At 42.2% G+C, this 17,408-nt stretch overlaps 1 long non-coding RNA gene across 1 annotated transcript; it reads right to left on the bottom strand.

Annotated features, from left to right (window-relative positions):
- Nucleotides 1–1,687: 1,687 nt before the first annotated feature.
- LOC118163173 lies at nucleotides 1,688–8,137 on the bottom strand. Its single transcript, XR_004748890.1, has 2 exons — nucleotides 8,013–8,137; nucleotides 1,688–2,106 (listed from the first exon to the last, which is right to left on the bottom strand). It is a non-coding gene; the product is annotated as an uncharacterized LOC118163173 (long non-coding RNA).
- Between the last annotated feature and the right edge of the window lie 9,271 nt (nucleotides 8,138–17,408).

The following is a 17,408-nucleotide window of genomic DNA, read 5'->3' on the forward strand; positions in this document are numbered from 1 at the left end:
ACATGCTCTTGCAGACATGCACAGCTGCTTGTTTAAAGCTCATGATTTTGAGATACTTGATAATTCCTAAAGAAAAGCAGGAGTAAAGCCTACACACACAGACTCGGTTCATTTAGCCAGTGATGACACAGCTCATGTTGACAATAAAAGTTGATCAGATCTCCTCCCAGATTACATCAGCAATAAAATATATATGTAAATGGGCTCCTATTGCTTATATATCTTGCCTCTTCATGAAGAGTTTTAAGGGCTTTATTGCTATATTAGTTCATATTATGATTCTCTCCCACTCTAAATCAATACAGCATGCCAGCAAAGCTTTGTAGTTTAAATCTGCTGTAACCTGGAAGTGCTGGAGAGTGTGGAGATGTCTTCTGATGTGCTTGGATGCAAGCCAGTCTGGTCTGGCCCTAGCTGAGATGGGCAGGCCCTGGAACTCCTCACTTCCAGGGTTTTGGAGGCTGGGTCTATCTGTCAGCCAATATATTGAAATGTCATGTAGATTTGTGCTGACAGTTTCAGATGGCATTTCACTGTGTTGTATGGATCCAGGCTGCTGCTGGCTGAGCCCTTGCCTGGTTGTGTTCAGTGGGTCTCAAATGGAGCTTTCCTTGTGCACAGGGGCTGCTGGGCTAGAGGAAAGAAGGGATCCCTGAGCAAGGGATTTTCATGTTGTTTGCTTGTGTTTTGAGAGTCAGGTGTTCACATCTCCATGAAATATAAACAGAACAGGCCCATGAAATACAAAAGGAATGGGCCCAAGAATTTCCTGGCAATTTCTCTCCATACCAGAAACAAATGCTGCAAGGCTTTGTCAATCACTGCATGATGTGCACAACAGGACAAGAAACATTATGAGCACTTTTCTCTTACAGTTTTTGAAGATGTAAGTGGTTTAAATTACCTCAATCATCATAACATAGCTGGAAGAGAGACCACAGCTGGCCAGACAATATCCAGCATTGACTAGAAGAGCAACTCCTGCACAGCAATATCATGACTTGGAAGAACTCACTCAAACGTATTTGTTACATGAAGCATCAATATGTCATTCTGTTTCTTTTGGATTTTGTTCCTCATATAGCTTATAATGAAGATTAAGGAAAGAATATTGTTTTATCCAGGCCACAAGAAATATGAGATTCTTATTTTTATCATGGTTCTCCCTACAGGCTTGCAATTATTTTTCCTGGCAAAATTAGATTTAATTTTTCTTTTATTTTCTTTCATTTTCTTCCCCCCCCCCTCCTTTTTTTTTTTTTTTTTTTTTTTTTTTGAAAAAATAGTTTTTTTTTTATATCTCTCTTTTTTTTTTTTTTTTTTCCTTTTTCCCTCTTTTTTTGGGGGGGGATGGGGAGGCAGGGGAGGTTGGTGTCAAAAGCCCATTATTCTCTTCTACTTTCTTGGCACATGCTGAGTACTGGTGGTAAAGAAGAGCTATAGCACAACAAATTTGAGGGAGAAAACAAACTTGAGGTATCCTAAACCCCTTTTTCCAGTCTCAAAGTATGAAACTGTCTGCTGATACATTGCTTCTCATTAGCAAGACAAAAATTATTTTGTATACTCCTTTATGATAGTTCACCTTTTCCTTCATGCTTCTCCATTCATCCATTCATAGGCTGATGAAGAACAATTCACTTTTTATGCAAGGACTCTGTCTAGCACGTGATGCTGAGGCTTCTCAACCAGGCCTGAAAGGACAAGGTCCTTCACCTTGCGTCCTGTCAAGTGACAGTTCCGCTTTTAACAGTGGAGCTGCACTTGTGGATAGCAGCCAAGGAAGCGTCCCGAAGCTGGGCTGAGATGTGGTAATGCTTGTGTGACTGGCTCATATTTGGGTGTGTTTGTTGTGGTTTTCTTTGCACTGGAAATGAGAAGCCATTCTTGGAGAGGACGGGTGCTTGCACAGCCTGTGATGTGCCTCTTTTTATTCTCTGTGCACTGATGACATGGTCACTCTGGCAAACCCCACCTCTCCTCTGGCTCTTTAGCAGTTTAAGCACATTGCAAAATGTCACATTCTACCCTGGACAATCTCTTTGTTTGGCTTCTGCAGCCTCTGATGATCTTCACAACTGACTTGGGGTGCTGATAAATGGAGGTCTTGGGTGTCAAAGTAAGAACAGGTATTACTAGAACAGAATTCATGCTCCCTGACACCCTGAACCAGCTTCTGTTGCCCCATAGAACATAGAAGATGAAACAGTGGGACAGTGGACCAAAGACTAATAAACTCATGTCAAGCTCTCTCTGTTTTAATGTTAATTTTTGCATATAGAATCATGGAATCATTGAATCATAGAATCACAGAATGGCTTGGATTGGAAGAGGCCTTAAAGCCCATCTAGTCCCAACCCCCTACCATGGGCAGGGACACCTCCCACCAGCCCAGGTTGCCCAAAGCCCCATCCAGCCTGGCCTTGAACACCTCCAGGGATGGGGCATCCACAGCTTCTCTGGGCAGCCTGTGCCAGGGCCTCACCACCCTCTGAGTAAATAATTCCTTCTTAATATCTAATCTAAATCTCCCCTCTTTTATTTTAAAGCCATTCCGCTTTGTCCTATCACTGCACTGCCTGACAAAGAGTCCCTCCCCAGCTTTCCTGTAGGCCCTCTTTAGGTACTGGAAGGCTGCTGTAAGGTCTCCCCGGAGCCTTCTCTTCTTCTGGCTGAACAAGCCCAGCTCCTTTACCCTGCCTTCACAGGAGAGGTGCTCCAGCCCCTGATCAGCTTTGTGGCCATCCTCTGGACTTGCTCTACCACAGTGTTACCAATTAAACATAAATTGAGTTGTTGTACAATTGAATATCCTGTAGACTACTAATTAAAATACTCTCTGGGCAGGGGTGAATTCTTCCAAAGAAAACAGGGACACAAAGCCTAAGTTTCCAAGACTAGATTACACTGATCGGTGTGATACTGGTTAAAGAGCATTGGCGGCTCAGATGTGATTCATTTCAGCTGAGTTTCACCAGCTTTTGGCATCAAGTCTAAGCAGGACAAAAGAGAAAGATACTTCAAGGTGATGATTCATGGTGCTTTTTGGTGTGTGTGTGTGTGTGTTTATTATTATTATTATTTATTTATTTATTTATTGGTTTGTTTTTGGTTTTAAGGAAATCAAACAGAGCAGTGAAATGAGGGGGAGGGAAGAGCAAAACAGGGTAACAAGAAGTAGAATGGACATCAGGAAATGGACAGTGCAAAACCACAGGAAACTGCAATGTTCCAAAAAAATATCACACGGCAAAGTAACAGGATCAACAGTGGAGAGGCCAGGGACACCAGCTGGGCAAATCCCACTGCAACCTGTCAATGTATGCCTGTCACCTGTATGGTCAAACCCCACAGCTGAGAAAAGCAAATGGTTGGCCACATTGAGGATCCTGATGAGACTCATCTGAAATGACACTGAGCTTCTTCTGAGCAGGAATTCAAATGCAGAAACTGATACCGCATGGAGAAAATATAAAGTACCAGTAGTTCTAGGTGGCTTCGGATGCAGATTTTGAGTGTCTGTTGGCACTTATACTGTTGTTTCCTTTTGTCTTCATAATCAATAAGTTGAAAGGACATTTTAACTTTAAAAAACATCAGTAGGCACTCTAACCTGTGGTTGCACAATCCTGGAGGGAGGTTTTTACTGTAGATGAAACAAACAGTGTTGCTATCAACCATCCCTTTACAAAATAGTACCAAGAATGAACTGTTTGTGGCAGCCCTATGGTCAGGTGAATCCATTTAATGAATAACAGCAATGGATATACACTCAGCAAAATTTCACATAGAGGCAAAGGGCTTAGCTCTCACCAGGGCAGAGTCAATGGGGGAGCTGTAATGCTGACAACTGACACAGGATCAGATGTTTTTCCCCTGTACTGCTGAGACAGCTGACCTGCAATGCAGTGTTGGGAGAAATGAGAGGAGCTGGGCACAGTCCCTTTTTGGGATTTCATTTTGTGTAACTTAAAAGTGGAATTCATCTCTGATGGGGGTCAGTCACTTGCAGGCAATGCAGAGACACCTATGCAAGATAATCCATCTCATCCTTGAAGGAGTGTCTAAGAGGGGTTGAATTGTCCTCCCAAGTGTTTACTTTCTCCACTGATTATAGAGGGAGAGTAAAAGATGAGTTTGCATTAGATATCACATGTTTAGGTATGCAAAAATTAGATAATCCCATCCTTGAGAGTCCTATAAATTATGGGTGGAGATACTCTGAACGCCTTTTATGAGAGCAGATAGAGTGAGACCTAGCAGAAAGCTTATGAGAGGCATGTGGAAGACCTTTGACTATTTTGGCCTAAAAAATCTGACCATGCCACAAGGGGAGAAAAGAGTCAAGCCCATCAGGTTCTGCTCTGCATGTCTGTAGTGAAGAGCCATGTTGTGCCAGCCTGCAGGTCCCATTGTTCAGCATTTCTGTCACAACCTAGAGAGACAGATCTTGGGCTGTGACCAGAATGGTGAAACATGACTTGAGTTCAAACTACAAATCAGGATCTAATTAGCCATGGGTTCCAAGTGTTACACAGAGAAACCAAACATTTATTTTATAAAGTTAGAAAAATAAAGACAAAAACACATGATGATATGAATACCTGTTTGTGCACGTATTGCTATTGGCAAGAAAAAACAGAATCTAACGAAAAGGCTGCCAAAAGTTGAACTGTTTTGCCTATGGAGTAAGGAGTTTCATGGATTTTTTTTTTTTGTGTGTATGTTTCTGCATGGAAACTTACTTTCCAAAAAAAAATTAAACCTGTTTTAATTGTTCTTTTAAGTGTAAAGCCACCCACCACCCAGGGAAAAGTAGATGAGCTTCTACATATTCAGCATAGGATAAAAGTCTGTGTATGCAAAACTTCTGGCTCAGTTACACTGAGATACGTGGCTAGGATGAGGCTGCTAAGAGTCCTGCTCTTGCTGCTGCTCTGGAGCAGAAGCATCTTTCTGTTCCTTCTTTTTGCAGGGAGAACAGAATTCTCTTCCTCTCACACTCTCTCTATGGTCACTGCGGAGATCCTTGAGATAAGGGTTTTGTTACATGCCATCCTGATAAGAAATGCACCCAACACTACTTAAGACGTCATTGAAGTTTAAAAAAGAAAACAAATATATATATTTACTTGGACAAAATCAAAGGAAGACACTCCTCTAACTTATCCTACTTTGTAAGTTAGCGACTTTCCTAACAATACTTTTGACAGGATGAACAAATTTGAACAAGGAAGAATGGTAGTTTGGCAGCTTGCAATGTGTCATGTTTTAGGAACAGATTTCAAACAATTCTTATCACAAAACTTTTTTTTTCTTTCATAGTTTTAGCCTTTATGTATGTTTTGTTTTAATAGCTAATTTGTTATATTTAAAGTATAGTAAACATGGTGAGTTTCCTAATCCACTACAGAAAAACAGTAATATTAAAGCATGGTAAGAATTCAGACTAAAACTTAAGACAGGCATGAACTGAAATTATGGATAGAATCATTGAATGGCTTGGGTTGGAAGGTACCTTAAAGCCCATCTAATTCCAACCCCCTGCCATGGGCAGGGACACCTCCCACCAGACCAGGCTGCCCAAAGCCCCATCCAGCCTGGTCTCAAACACCTCCAGGAATGGTACATCCACAGCTTCTCTGGGCAGCCTGTGCCAGTGCAAAACATCTCTATGTTTTGACTTGAAGATTGTATAATGTCTTCTGTGGGAGTTCTCTGACCACATTGGAGTTAGATGTGCTCTAGTGCTCTGAACTTTGACATTAAGGCTCTGGCTTGATGTCTTATCCTGTACCATCTTGCCATTTGCTGGGTTGTACCATCCAAGATCAAACCTCAGCTGGGCAAAAATGTGGCCCTTCCTGGGCAAATACTTTAACCACAAAGTATTATGTAAAAGACGAACATCAAGAGCATCAGTAATTTTCTTTTTAAAGAAAGTGGCCTTATTTTGATTTTAAAAGGGACCTGATTTTTCCAGGTCAATGGAAGAAGACCTAACCTGGCACAAGCTGGAGCAGGATCCTCAGGGCACTGAGCTAGTGCGCAATGTAGTTTCAAGACTGTGGCTAAACATAGGGTAGTAGGTAATTGCTTGGGCAGGGCAGCTCAGTGCATGTGCAGAATCTGAGCAGTCAACTGCTTAACAGAGTGGTGCTCAGGGATTACTGAACATCTCCAGCTACTGAAGTGCTGGTTTATAAGCCTTGATACTTTTTTTTGCAAAAGTGTCTTTCAAAAATTTTAGGTGCAGAGTTTTGACGGGATTCTTGAAACACTCCAGTCCTAAAAGGTGAGTATGGAAGAGTCTAAGGCGTCTAAGGCTAGAATTAACTGACTGAACTGTATAAAAGCATTTCATTTGAGTGTCTGAGAGCTGCACAAAAATACAGGGAGTAAACAAATTACACTGGAAGATTAAGATGACCCAAGGCTCCAATAAATGCCTGACAAGATTAGATTTTAGTTTTCTTTTCCTGAGGTCAAGCTGTTCTTAGTTCTGAAAAAAATTATTTAACCATATTAGCATCCTCAGAGATATATTTTATGTACAATTTCTATGCACTGGAGCTAAACCCAGGTCAGCCGTCAATATTGTATCGTGAATGGATATATTCTTGTCAGACCATTAATGACCCTCCACTCCACCCCAAATAAGTATGAACTTTCTGTCTCTGTGGAAGAAGCATCTACTATTATTAGTTCCTTAGAAATATTGGTTTTGGTGTCTATTTAGGTAGAGGTACAGGTAGAGTGTGAGCAAGTATCTGTGTGTACACGTGTGTGCATGCAAGGCAACTCTTAAAATTAATTGCCTTGGCTTACAAAATCTTCTGGATCTGTTTACATTCCTGAGGCAAATTCCTTAATATATCAGTAGTTAAACTGTTCCACAGCCTCTAAATGCATGGTTTTGGAATGCTATCCACCTTCCCTTCACAGAGAATCTCTGAGAACATTTAGTGCCTGTGGAGAATAAATGTGCCACTGATATAAACACAGCAGCAATGTGTTAATACTACTTAATCCTGAGGATAATGCACTGGCTTTTCTGCATAGGATCTTAATATAGCATGGGAAAGGCGAATTGTTTGGTTTTGGGAGTGGAGAGGCAGGCGAGAGGAGGAGGAGGGGGAGGGAAGGGAGTGGAAAGTGTTTAAATAGCTTCAGTAATGACCTGGCTGCTGATGGGGGACTCCTGCTCACATAAGGAGTTATGTGAGTGTTTGAACTGAGCAAGATTTGGCCCAATGTGTCAGATAATTTGTAGTGTTATGGGCTGGGCAGTGCTCCTTCAAGATACCGATAAGATGCAGTTGTACCCCTATGGGACAGCCGGGGGGAAGGTCCTTCCCCAGCCCTTGAGGCCATATCAGTACCATTCCAAGTGTCCTTTCAAGGCCAGAAGTATTAGCTGAAATATAAGGGTTTGGCAAATAACAACCAGCCTTGCTAACGTGTCCCCCTTTTGCTCCCAGCAACCTGAGAACTGACTCTTCCTTATGGGATTGCAAACCAAAACAGGGCAGTCCTATAAGGGCCATTCTGTCTTAAGGCTTCAGGGAACCAAAAAGGGGACCTCCATCTGAATGGCTGGCATGTGTAAAACACAGGACAAAGGTGCCTGGGTGTTCTCCTGGTTTTGCTGTATAAGAGAAAAAGAAAGGTCTGGAGAAGATGAAGGAGAAGCAGCTCTAAAGCTCCAAAGAGGGACCATAAGAAAACCCGGGACACAGACTGCTTTGGGGCAGTGTTGGGCTGGTAATGCAAATATGGGTCTGCAGCCCTTCATTCCTGACTCCTCTTACTCTGGTCACACTAACGTGATGGTGTGCACCCCACGTTTGGCCAAACAAATGTAGCAGCACATTACAACCTCTTAATTGGATATGTATGTATATATTTGTTTTATTTTCTGAAGTCAAGATCCCACCAAAAAAGTCAGTTATGCAAGAGTTGTTTCAAATGCAGTAGCAAGATATTATTGCAAATTATTTAATTCTGCTTACCGGAATTCCTGGTGTTCGGGGCTAGTATTTGGGAATGCAGTCCCACCAATATGGTGAGTCATGGAGTTCATGCAGCAAGTCTTTTACATAAAAAATGGTCTGTTTCTTGTTTTGCCTTGTCTTTTTGTTTTGTTTTGTTTTGGTTTGGTTTGGTTGTTTGTTTTTGTTTTTGTTTTGTTTGGTTTGGTGTGGTTTTGTAATGAAAGGCAAAAAAATGAAGGAAACAGTTCAGCATTATGGAAGTATATATATATGTAGGGGGAGAAAGGGTCACATATATGAGGTTCCTTTTGTTTTGAGATTTGTAAGACTAAATAGTTTTTCATTTGGTGTTGCTTATTTTTGTAATGGTAAAGCCTAGGGAATCCCATGGTGCAAAAGGCTCCAATGTGAAGATGGCGGGGGGGCACTCTCCAGTATCTCTCCATTCCTTTCTGGTTGTTCCACTCATCATTGCAAATCCATGGTCCATCTTCAGATCCAGTGGGGTTTTCACATATGGTTACATCTGCGAGCTGTTTGCCTCCTTGATCCCAGCCTGGTGCTCCTTCCACTGCATCATGCTGAAAAGGGAGACAGAATAAACATTACATGTTTATATGGTGAGCACTGCTAGGAATAGCAGCATGGGGAGAGTGGTAGGTTATAGAAAAAAAAAAAAAAAGAAAAAAAAAAAAAGAAAAAAAAAGGTACTGAACAAGGGAAACAAGTAACCAGATTTGCATCAATGATGAAAACCAACAGAACTGACAAAACCCAGATCTACTTCTAAGGGAGGAAAGTTTCTCTTTCTTGGTTTGTAGGTTTATCTCATATCACCTGTGCAAAAGGAATCGGAATTGACTGAGATCATGACTGAACTTGTGATGAAGTCAAAACTAACTACAGGTTTGGGCATCATCCTTTTGAGCCCAATGTCTGCTGATTACAACCTATACAGCTCCAAAAATAGAGCTTGATAAATAAAGCTTATCCATCTTGATACCAACCAGGAGACAAACCCCTGTTGAGAAGACTTTGCCTACTATCACACCTTGACTCACTTCCTTGTATATGTTTATTCAGACCAGTTGTGTGCTTGAGTAAAGATCAGTGGTGATTTGTGATGCCTACTGAACCCCCCTGGAAATCAGTAATTGATTAAATTCTCATTATCATTTGAAACAGATTACTGTGCTAAGGGAACTGTTGGGCACACTCAGTGCTGTTTACCTAGAGATATGATGAAGCTTGGTCAATGCCATCCTGAAGTTAAGCACTGCTTTATTGTACTTTGCCTTCTGTTCCGCAGGTGTTTATGAGAGTTCAAAACGTAACATGCAAATTTCACTTCAGATAAGAAGTTCTATCCAGAAACATGTGATAACTGCTCAACCACTTGTGTGCATCTGCCATCCTGTTACTTTTTCACTTTGAAATACATGCCTTTATCTCTCTTTTGTGTTTTAATAATGGCCATAATAGTAATGAACCCGGCTTACTGCACAAAGCTGTAGGCAGGGAGCACGTTGCTCTGTGCTGAAATGTACAGTCGTGCAATAACAACACTGAGCAGGATGAGCAAGATAGACCAAAAAAAAAAAAAAAAAAAATTGTTTGGATTTCTAAATGCTAGAACTCAAACCACTGGTGCCGGAACTTGGCCCTTTCACCCCAGGACCTGATCTGGGAAGGGAGAAGGGAGGAAACAAGGTCAGATGTTCTCCAGCCTGAGCAGAAGCCAGGTCAGCATCGGTCAGTGTCCATGCCACAATGCAAATAAACATCAGCTTGTAGCCAAAAGCCCCCTCTGCTTACTCAACTAAACTATTTAACTGCACTGTCTACTGGGACAGCACTGCTTGCAGGGGCTCCATCTTCCTGTTCAAACTGTCAGGATCTGACCAAAGTTAACCTTTGCTGAAGGACACCAGCATTTTGAAACCCTAGACAGATGCTTGGTCTGTCCACTGACCTTTGCTGACAGGCCTGCTGGGAGTGGACACACATTTGTGGAGACCTTGCACTGGCATTTCTCAGAAGCTGAAATGTCCTGTAACAAGATTCACCATTCTTTAAAAAAAAAGCTGCCTCAGGCTGACTCATTTAAGGGGAAGTATTACTTCCCCCATGTTATTTTTAATGAAAACAATGAACATTATTATATCTTTTGTTGGCTCTGGCAAGTGTGAGTGGGAGAAAGCAAGTCACAAGATTTATTTACTGGACTGATTGTTTGATTGCCTCTGAAGAACAACCCTAAAGCTTGGACAGCAGTGCTGCAGTTGCAGCTATTTTTCAGGTTTTGTATTCCTCCAAAAGAGGAATTATCACTGGTACAGACAGATGGGTCATCCCTTGGTTCCAGAGGACTACCCCTTTTGTCTCGCTTCTCACAAAGACACAGCAGCAGAAAGATGCTTAACATTTTCAAATGTAAGCCATTTGAATTTTCAGGCATATTTCAGGAGATAAATAAATAAATAACCAAGAAAGGACTATGGGAAGCAAGCACACCACTTCATGTGTAGCTGTGTTGGAGTGTTCATTGCCAGGTAGGAAAAGTGCTCTTACAGATTCTGCTAGCTACAAATGCAAGTGTCATTTCAGAAGTGACATCCATTCAGGTCTCTGAATCTAAGTGAGACAAAGTCTGCAGGAAGAGGAGATATTTCTACCTGCTGCAGGTGGGTAAATCATGCCAACCTGTAGGCATGCAAGTAGCCTGGAGAAGGGCTTGCAGTCCAGAAGCACCTTATGCCTATTCCAGCTGTGCCAACTAATCTGATAAAGGCCATCTCCCCTTACACTCCTTGTCTCACAGTCTAGTTTTTTGTTCCAGCATCCTTCAAACACAGCTTCAAGGCTGATTGTTCACTGATCCCTGTCCTGCCTGCCCTTTCCACCATCCCTCCCCCCATCTTCACCCTTCAGCCCAGGGATGTCCTGCTTTATATGGCAAGGCACTGGTGTCAGCCCTGCCTCTGCTCCTCCTCCAGCTCTACACCAACTGTCCATTTACTCACACTCTTTCCACACTGAGAGGATGCAAAATGTTTCTCTTTCTCTCCCTTCAAATTTCTAAAAGAGGCCCCATCTTGGAAACTCTCTGCTAAAGCTTTAGTGCCAAGACATTGCCCAAAATGTAGAGAAGGAAAAGGGCCCTGGAGCTCCTGAAGACCTGGGCTTCCTGATCTTTAAGGGCTGCTTCCAGCTCAAATGTTGCACAAAACAACCCAGGATGCAGCAGACAACTCTGATTTGTGAAAGCAAAGGTTATTTGGAACTGGGAATCCTGTTTGTTCACTTTGTTTGTTTTTGATTTTTAACTGGAAAAGTAAAAACAAAACAAAACCAAAGCTTTTTTTTTTTTTTTTTTTTTTTTTCTTCTCTCAATGCTTTTTTCTGAAATGACTAATTCTTTAATTGCGCCCTCTTACGATGCATTTTGAATTTATTTGCAGCTGCATTTTCCCAGGAAAAGTAAAGTTTTCCCAGGTTACTAGCAGGCTGCAATCACAATCACGTGGTGCCTGAGTCTGCTGCAGGTGCTGAGTATGTGCAGACTTCCCACAGCATGCATACCAACAAACTCCCCTCTCCCCCACCACGCCCCCAAATAATAATTTCTCCTATACTCAGCAAAGAAATAAATTATTAATATTGAGTATTCATTAGGAAAATTAATATTTACAGCATGCCCTTGTGGGGAAGGGACTTGGCTAATAAAACCTTGGCAGGCTGCACGTGGTGAGCTGTGTTAGGAGCCTGTGTTGGTGGACACGTCTCACCCTGGGGAGCAGTGGAGGGAGGAATTAGCCTCAGTAACACAGCAACACCAGAATTTTCTGGCTCATCGCTGAGTAGGAAGATAAGGTACTAGAGGAGAGCATAGGCCAGTGCCCTATCAGATATACCAGATAACACTGGAATCCTTTACATATTCAAGCAGGACAGACCCCAGAATAAGTTTGATCCACCCAACAAGTATTTCAGGAATGCACTTGGGATTCAATCTGAAGGCATCCTGCAGGGAGCAGCCCAGCCCTCAGCAGGTGAGGCCCAACCAGCTCTGAAGAGGAAAATACCTGAGACAGAGTCCCCGAGCGGGATAGCCAAAGCACTGGAGCCTGAAAAAAACATTGCACTGAATTGCAAATGATTGCTCTTGGCAAATAAATCTTGTAGTGCTGATGGGAAAGTGTACACTTGAAAATTGGTTTTGAAATGTCTTCTAGGAATTTACCTTCTTGCCGTACGTTTGGCAGGAAGCTAGATAAGACGCTGCATTCTTGCCTCACTGCAGAGAAACAAATGCTCTTGAAGTCTCTTGGAGCTTTGCCAAGGAGGGGAAAAAGCCAAGATTCCACATCACCACTTCATTTTCAGTGTGCTGCTTGGTGTCCATAGAGGCTACTTGTCTGGTCACAGGTAAGCTCAGCAGGATGGTCCATGGGGTTGTAGGACCTGCCTGGCTGCACTCAGCACCCACAGCACATGCTGCTGAGCAGGATGGTAAAGTGATGGGCCTGTGAGAACCTGAATGCAAGGCAAACATATAGAGAAGGATGGGGAAGAAGGATTTCTTCTTCTGGCACAGCTTTTCAGTGTATTTTTTATTTATTTATTTTTTTTTTTTGGGGGGGGGGGGGCAGGGATGAAGCTCTTAGGAGCAATGAAAACAGCATGGCTGCCAGGAAACTCATAAGGAAGCCTGCTGTAGGGCAGACTTATTTGCTGGATATCATCTAGCTCAGGTAACCTACAGCACTGAATGTTAAACATTTCCGTGTCACTGGGATCCGATTTGCAGGAACATTACTTAATCCTAGCTGGGACTCTCAAAGCAAACTTTGAGACTTGGAGCCATATTTTGTACCTCTTATCCTCCCAGAGAGTATTTACATTGCAAAAAGGTCAGGCTTCCAGCAACTGATGCTAGGGGAGCTCTGCATTTCTGAAGGGTTTGAATAGCAGTATTCTAGCCATTTGCTGCAGATTTTGTTTCCACAAAAATGACATAATCATCATAAATGGCATTTTCAGTATGGTATTGTGCATGCCATGGATTCATATGGTAATTCCCTGAAGCATCTGTTCCTCCATATTCATAGGGCCTTTAAAGGATCCCAGTCTACATGTACATACCTTTGCATCCTAATGATTCCTCAGTTCTGCTGTGGATGAGGACTATATTTCTCAAATGCGTGTCAGTGAAATGTGGAGTGTATTAAAGATGCCTCAGCTTGATATTTTTTGAAAGATCTTCCTGTATGCTCTTGGAAGGACATTTTGGAGCAGAGACATAGAAGGATGCAAAGTACTTTGTAAGGAGCTAGGGGTTATTGTCTGAATCTGTCTTGGGAAAAATAGGCATCCAGAAGCAGGGCTGGCAATGCTGACTCAGAGCGGTGCTCTCCAGAACACAGTTAAATTAATTTCTTTTCCAACAACCCTTTTTCAGACATTATTTAGATAGAAAGTACTTGTGTATTTAAGATAAATAAGACTCCTTTGTAACAGTGACTTTTCCGACACCAGCATCCACTGAAGCTGCTAACAAATACACAGCCATTGGTAGGATTTGTCTGCTCAGGGAGTCTATCTGAGCTGGGCCTTGCAATTTTTAGTCAAAAAAAAAAAAAAAAAAAAAAAAAGTTAAATAAAAATCAATCAAAAAAAAAAAAGAGAAACAAAAGGAAAAAACAAAACACTTGGCAACTAATAAGCTCCTCAAGCATCACTCATTAAAACCAAGAAACCAAGTTGTTCTCAATGAATTTCATGCTGATATTTGAACTAATGCAATTCTTTATCTTATGTTTTAGTAAGTTTAGCTCTTCTTCAATGGGTTTGGTGCTAAAGTTATGTGTTTGGGCACTTGTATGGCAAAGAAGAAACCAGTCTGGGCTTCAGTCTGGGCTCCACTGCTGATTATTCATCTTTATGTTGTTTCTAGCTCATGGTAACATCAAGTCACTCACAAGGTGATCATTTCCCACCTCAAATTACACAAGACCTCTGCATTTCAGCAAGAAATATTTTCAGTGCATGCCAGCAACAAGAGTGGTAATAACATCAGTTTCATTCAGAGAATGCCTGTTTTCCTTTCAGGATACAAAGGAGCAGAGTTGCAAGTGTGAGAAAAGACACGTCCTCCTGCTTCACGTCCGGAGTGTCAATAATCTTGTTATACTCTCTTTGGGGATAAAGCATAGCTTTATCTTGGAGAAGCAAATAATGTATTTTCTTGGTAAAGGGAATCACAGATGATCCATCCCAAACTCAGAGAGCCCCAGTCCTTCTAAAATCAGATCTATAATGTTTTACTAATTTCTTGTTCTCTTCAGAAATCTTTTGTTCTTCTCTGTCATATTCAGTCTGACTGCTGCTAAAGCAAGATCCTGCTCCTATTTATCATCCATCAGGAGGCATTGCCTATGTTGAGGTTTCATGGTGTCTCTCACTGTCATCATCTATTTGCTGATCTGATCTATGAAGATGGTGCCACTCAGAACATTTCAGCTTATTCAGTTCTGCTCAACTGTTTTTCTACCAAGTGATCAACCATGGTTCTTTGGTGTGAACCCGCAGTGAGGATTTCCCTTTCAAATCCTGGGTACATTCACGTTTAGCTTCTAATAGCAAGAATGCTTAGACAACAAAATACAAGTTTTTCTTTCATCTTTGGATATCATAAATAATAGCAAAGGAGAAGATTGTATTACTGTCCATATGTAAAGGGTGATACCCTCTGTTTGCTAGTAGCACCTGTGGTTAACAGGCTTGTATCCAAGCCAGACTCATTTCCTTAAGATCATCACCTCTGTTCTCGTTTGTCATGTGCTCAGACATTTCATTTTTCTCTTTTGACCTCAGACCTGCAGAATTCAAAGAAGGGATTTTCCAAAGTGATTTAAGAGAGCGTATGGCTTGAATAATCCAAACTTAATCTCTTAGCTCTGAGTTATTGTGTGCTGTTTTGGGCATCAATGCATTTGCACCATGTAGACTGTAGGCATGGTTCTGGTATGAGGAAGCTGATATATAAATCAGCATTGTTCTGCATAGCCACCCTTGATGACAAAAGAATGTCTAATCTCAGCTAGAGGAGCAAGGTGAGTCATCAGAGACGATGACTTCATTCTACCCTCATGAGGCAGTGTGATCACCTGTCTTTTCCCTTACTTCCCTGCTGGAAGGCAGTTTAAGGGGTGAAAGTTCCCTCACAGAAATCCAAGAAAGTACAGGTGTTTTGAAACAGAAGGAATAAGGAACCTACAGAGACTCAAGGAACCACTTGGCAGGAGGGGAAAGAGATGGACATTTTTTATCACAAAGACAAACTCATATCGGAGAAAGTGAAAGGCACCTGGGAATTCAGAGAATTGCCATGGAGGACGTGACTTGAAATCCCCAGTTTTGGATTTTCTTTGGGTCTAGGTTTGCAGTTTTCCACATACTAGTACAAAAGAAGAAATATGGTTCGAGAAACATGATGTGAAAGTGCCGTGCGTTGGTGTGTGTGTGTGTGCATGTGAGTGGCATAATCCCCCTGTACACCTCCCAAAATAGGAACAGCGCTAAAAACTATAGTGAATCTGCAGGACAGAGGGCTCTGCACAAGGCCCACAGGACAGCATATGTGCAAAGACTAAGATTATATCAGACTTTTGAGAATGTGCCTGGATTCCAAGGCAAAGCTAATCCTGAGTTTCTGCTAATAATTCACTTTAGCTTAAACCAAGTGAATTGGTTTGGAACTTGGATTGGATCTGTGGAAGAGGACAAAAACTGGACCTAGAAATATTCTTCACAGGAGCACTCATCTCCAGACTCCAACTCTTGGAGTCCTGGTACAGTCCTTGGAGGTGTAAATGCATGGTTTCAAAGTTCTATTTCTGTATTGGGCATTAGAAAGAACTGGAAACGTGTTGCCAGTTTTCCCATGTCTGGTTTCAACTCTCCAGAAATATAGCAGTAATTAGTAGCACAGGATAGGAAACAAGGAGAAGAATGCAGGCAAAGTTGAATGTTAACAGATTATAAACCTTGCTATGCTTGGTGAGCTCCAGGCTGAGCTGTGTAGTGTTGGGAAAATAAAGTAAAACTGTAACCCAATAAAAAATGTCAGCGATGAATCAGCAACTGATTCTCTAAAATCAGTGTATTTCCCTGCAAGCACGTCCATCATGTCTCACCGGAGTGGGCAATACCCTTTCCTGGGACACACACCTTTCATGTGATCAGTGCTAAAAGCAGAACAATGCTGCCTGGCCTGTTCCTACCTGCATTAGCTCTGAACACGTCATTGTTTCTGATAAACTGCTCTCTTTCGTGCTCCTTTTTTCCTTCTTGATTGTTTCTGAGAATTAAAATCTAAGGCCATAAAAGGTTTTTCCGCCCAAATACACTGACTATTGGTCAGAGTGTGATTTGATTCCACTTTTTTTTTTTTTTTTTTTTTTTTTAATTTTTATTTTTACCCTCACTCTTCCTGTAAGAGAATGCCTTTTCTTTAAATGCAGGTAGAAAAAACACCTGTTTTCAGGTAGCAAAGTATGAAGCAAAACTTCCCAAACACGCCAAATCATCTGTCCTGGTTTGCAGGTAATATGTGCCCATAACACCTCATTTTGCCATAGACGCCACTTACCAGAGGATTTCAGAATGGGTGAAAGGACATGAAAGGACGTTTTTGGTAAGTGGGAAACTAAGACAAAGGGAATATACCATCCTGGCCCTCAGCTGTTACAGCCATTCATCCACTCTCCTATCTCTGCTAACAGCATCCTCCAGGTTACTAACCCAGGAAAAGGAATACCACAGCCTCTAAAGGAAGTTTTTTCCAACTTGTGTCAGTCAATACACGTTTATCTCACCTGCGGTCACTTGACAGAAGGTCCTCACCAGAAGTAATGACATCATCCAGCAATTGAGGAGAAAAGGTGAATCAATTGCACAAGCACTAGTTGAATGTACATAGACATGTACAAAGGCATCACTAGCTTGTTAAAGGTCAGTGAATAGGGCAGCATTTTGGTGGCTGTACCACTGTCCTTTCCCTGCCGTCAGGAAAGCTGATGCCACATGGTTGGTGTCTGGGTACATGAGGGTTCTCACAGCTGCAGCCTGGAGTTTCTCTGTGCCCTCAGCCTAGGTTCTCCCCTGTGTGCCCTGCTCCTCTTGGTTTCTCCTGGGAACCTCCACAGTTAAACAACCACCAGCAGCAGCCACCTGGGATGGGGGCTGCAAGCACTCTGTGCTGGGGCTGTAGGTAGGCACCAGGGACTTCTCAAGACCCTCAGCTCCTGCCACCAAATGACAGACGCTTCTGTTGTCACAGGCGTGAGGTGACCGACCTGAACAGGTCACCTCCCGGCCCACTGCCAGTGGTGCTTGTTGGCCTTTGGCACC

The sequence above is a fragment of the Oxyura jamaicensis genome, chromosome 2 (assembly GCF_011077185.1).
Source record: "Oxyura jamaicensis isolate SHBP4307 breed ruddy duck chromosome 2, BPBGC_Ojam_1.0, whole genome shotgun sequence".
Classification (NCBI taxonomy): Eukaryota; Metazoa; Chordata; class Aves; order Anseriformes; family Anatidae; genus Oxyura; species Oxyura jamaicensis.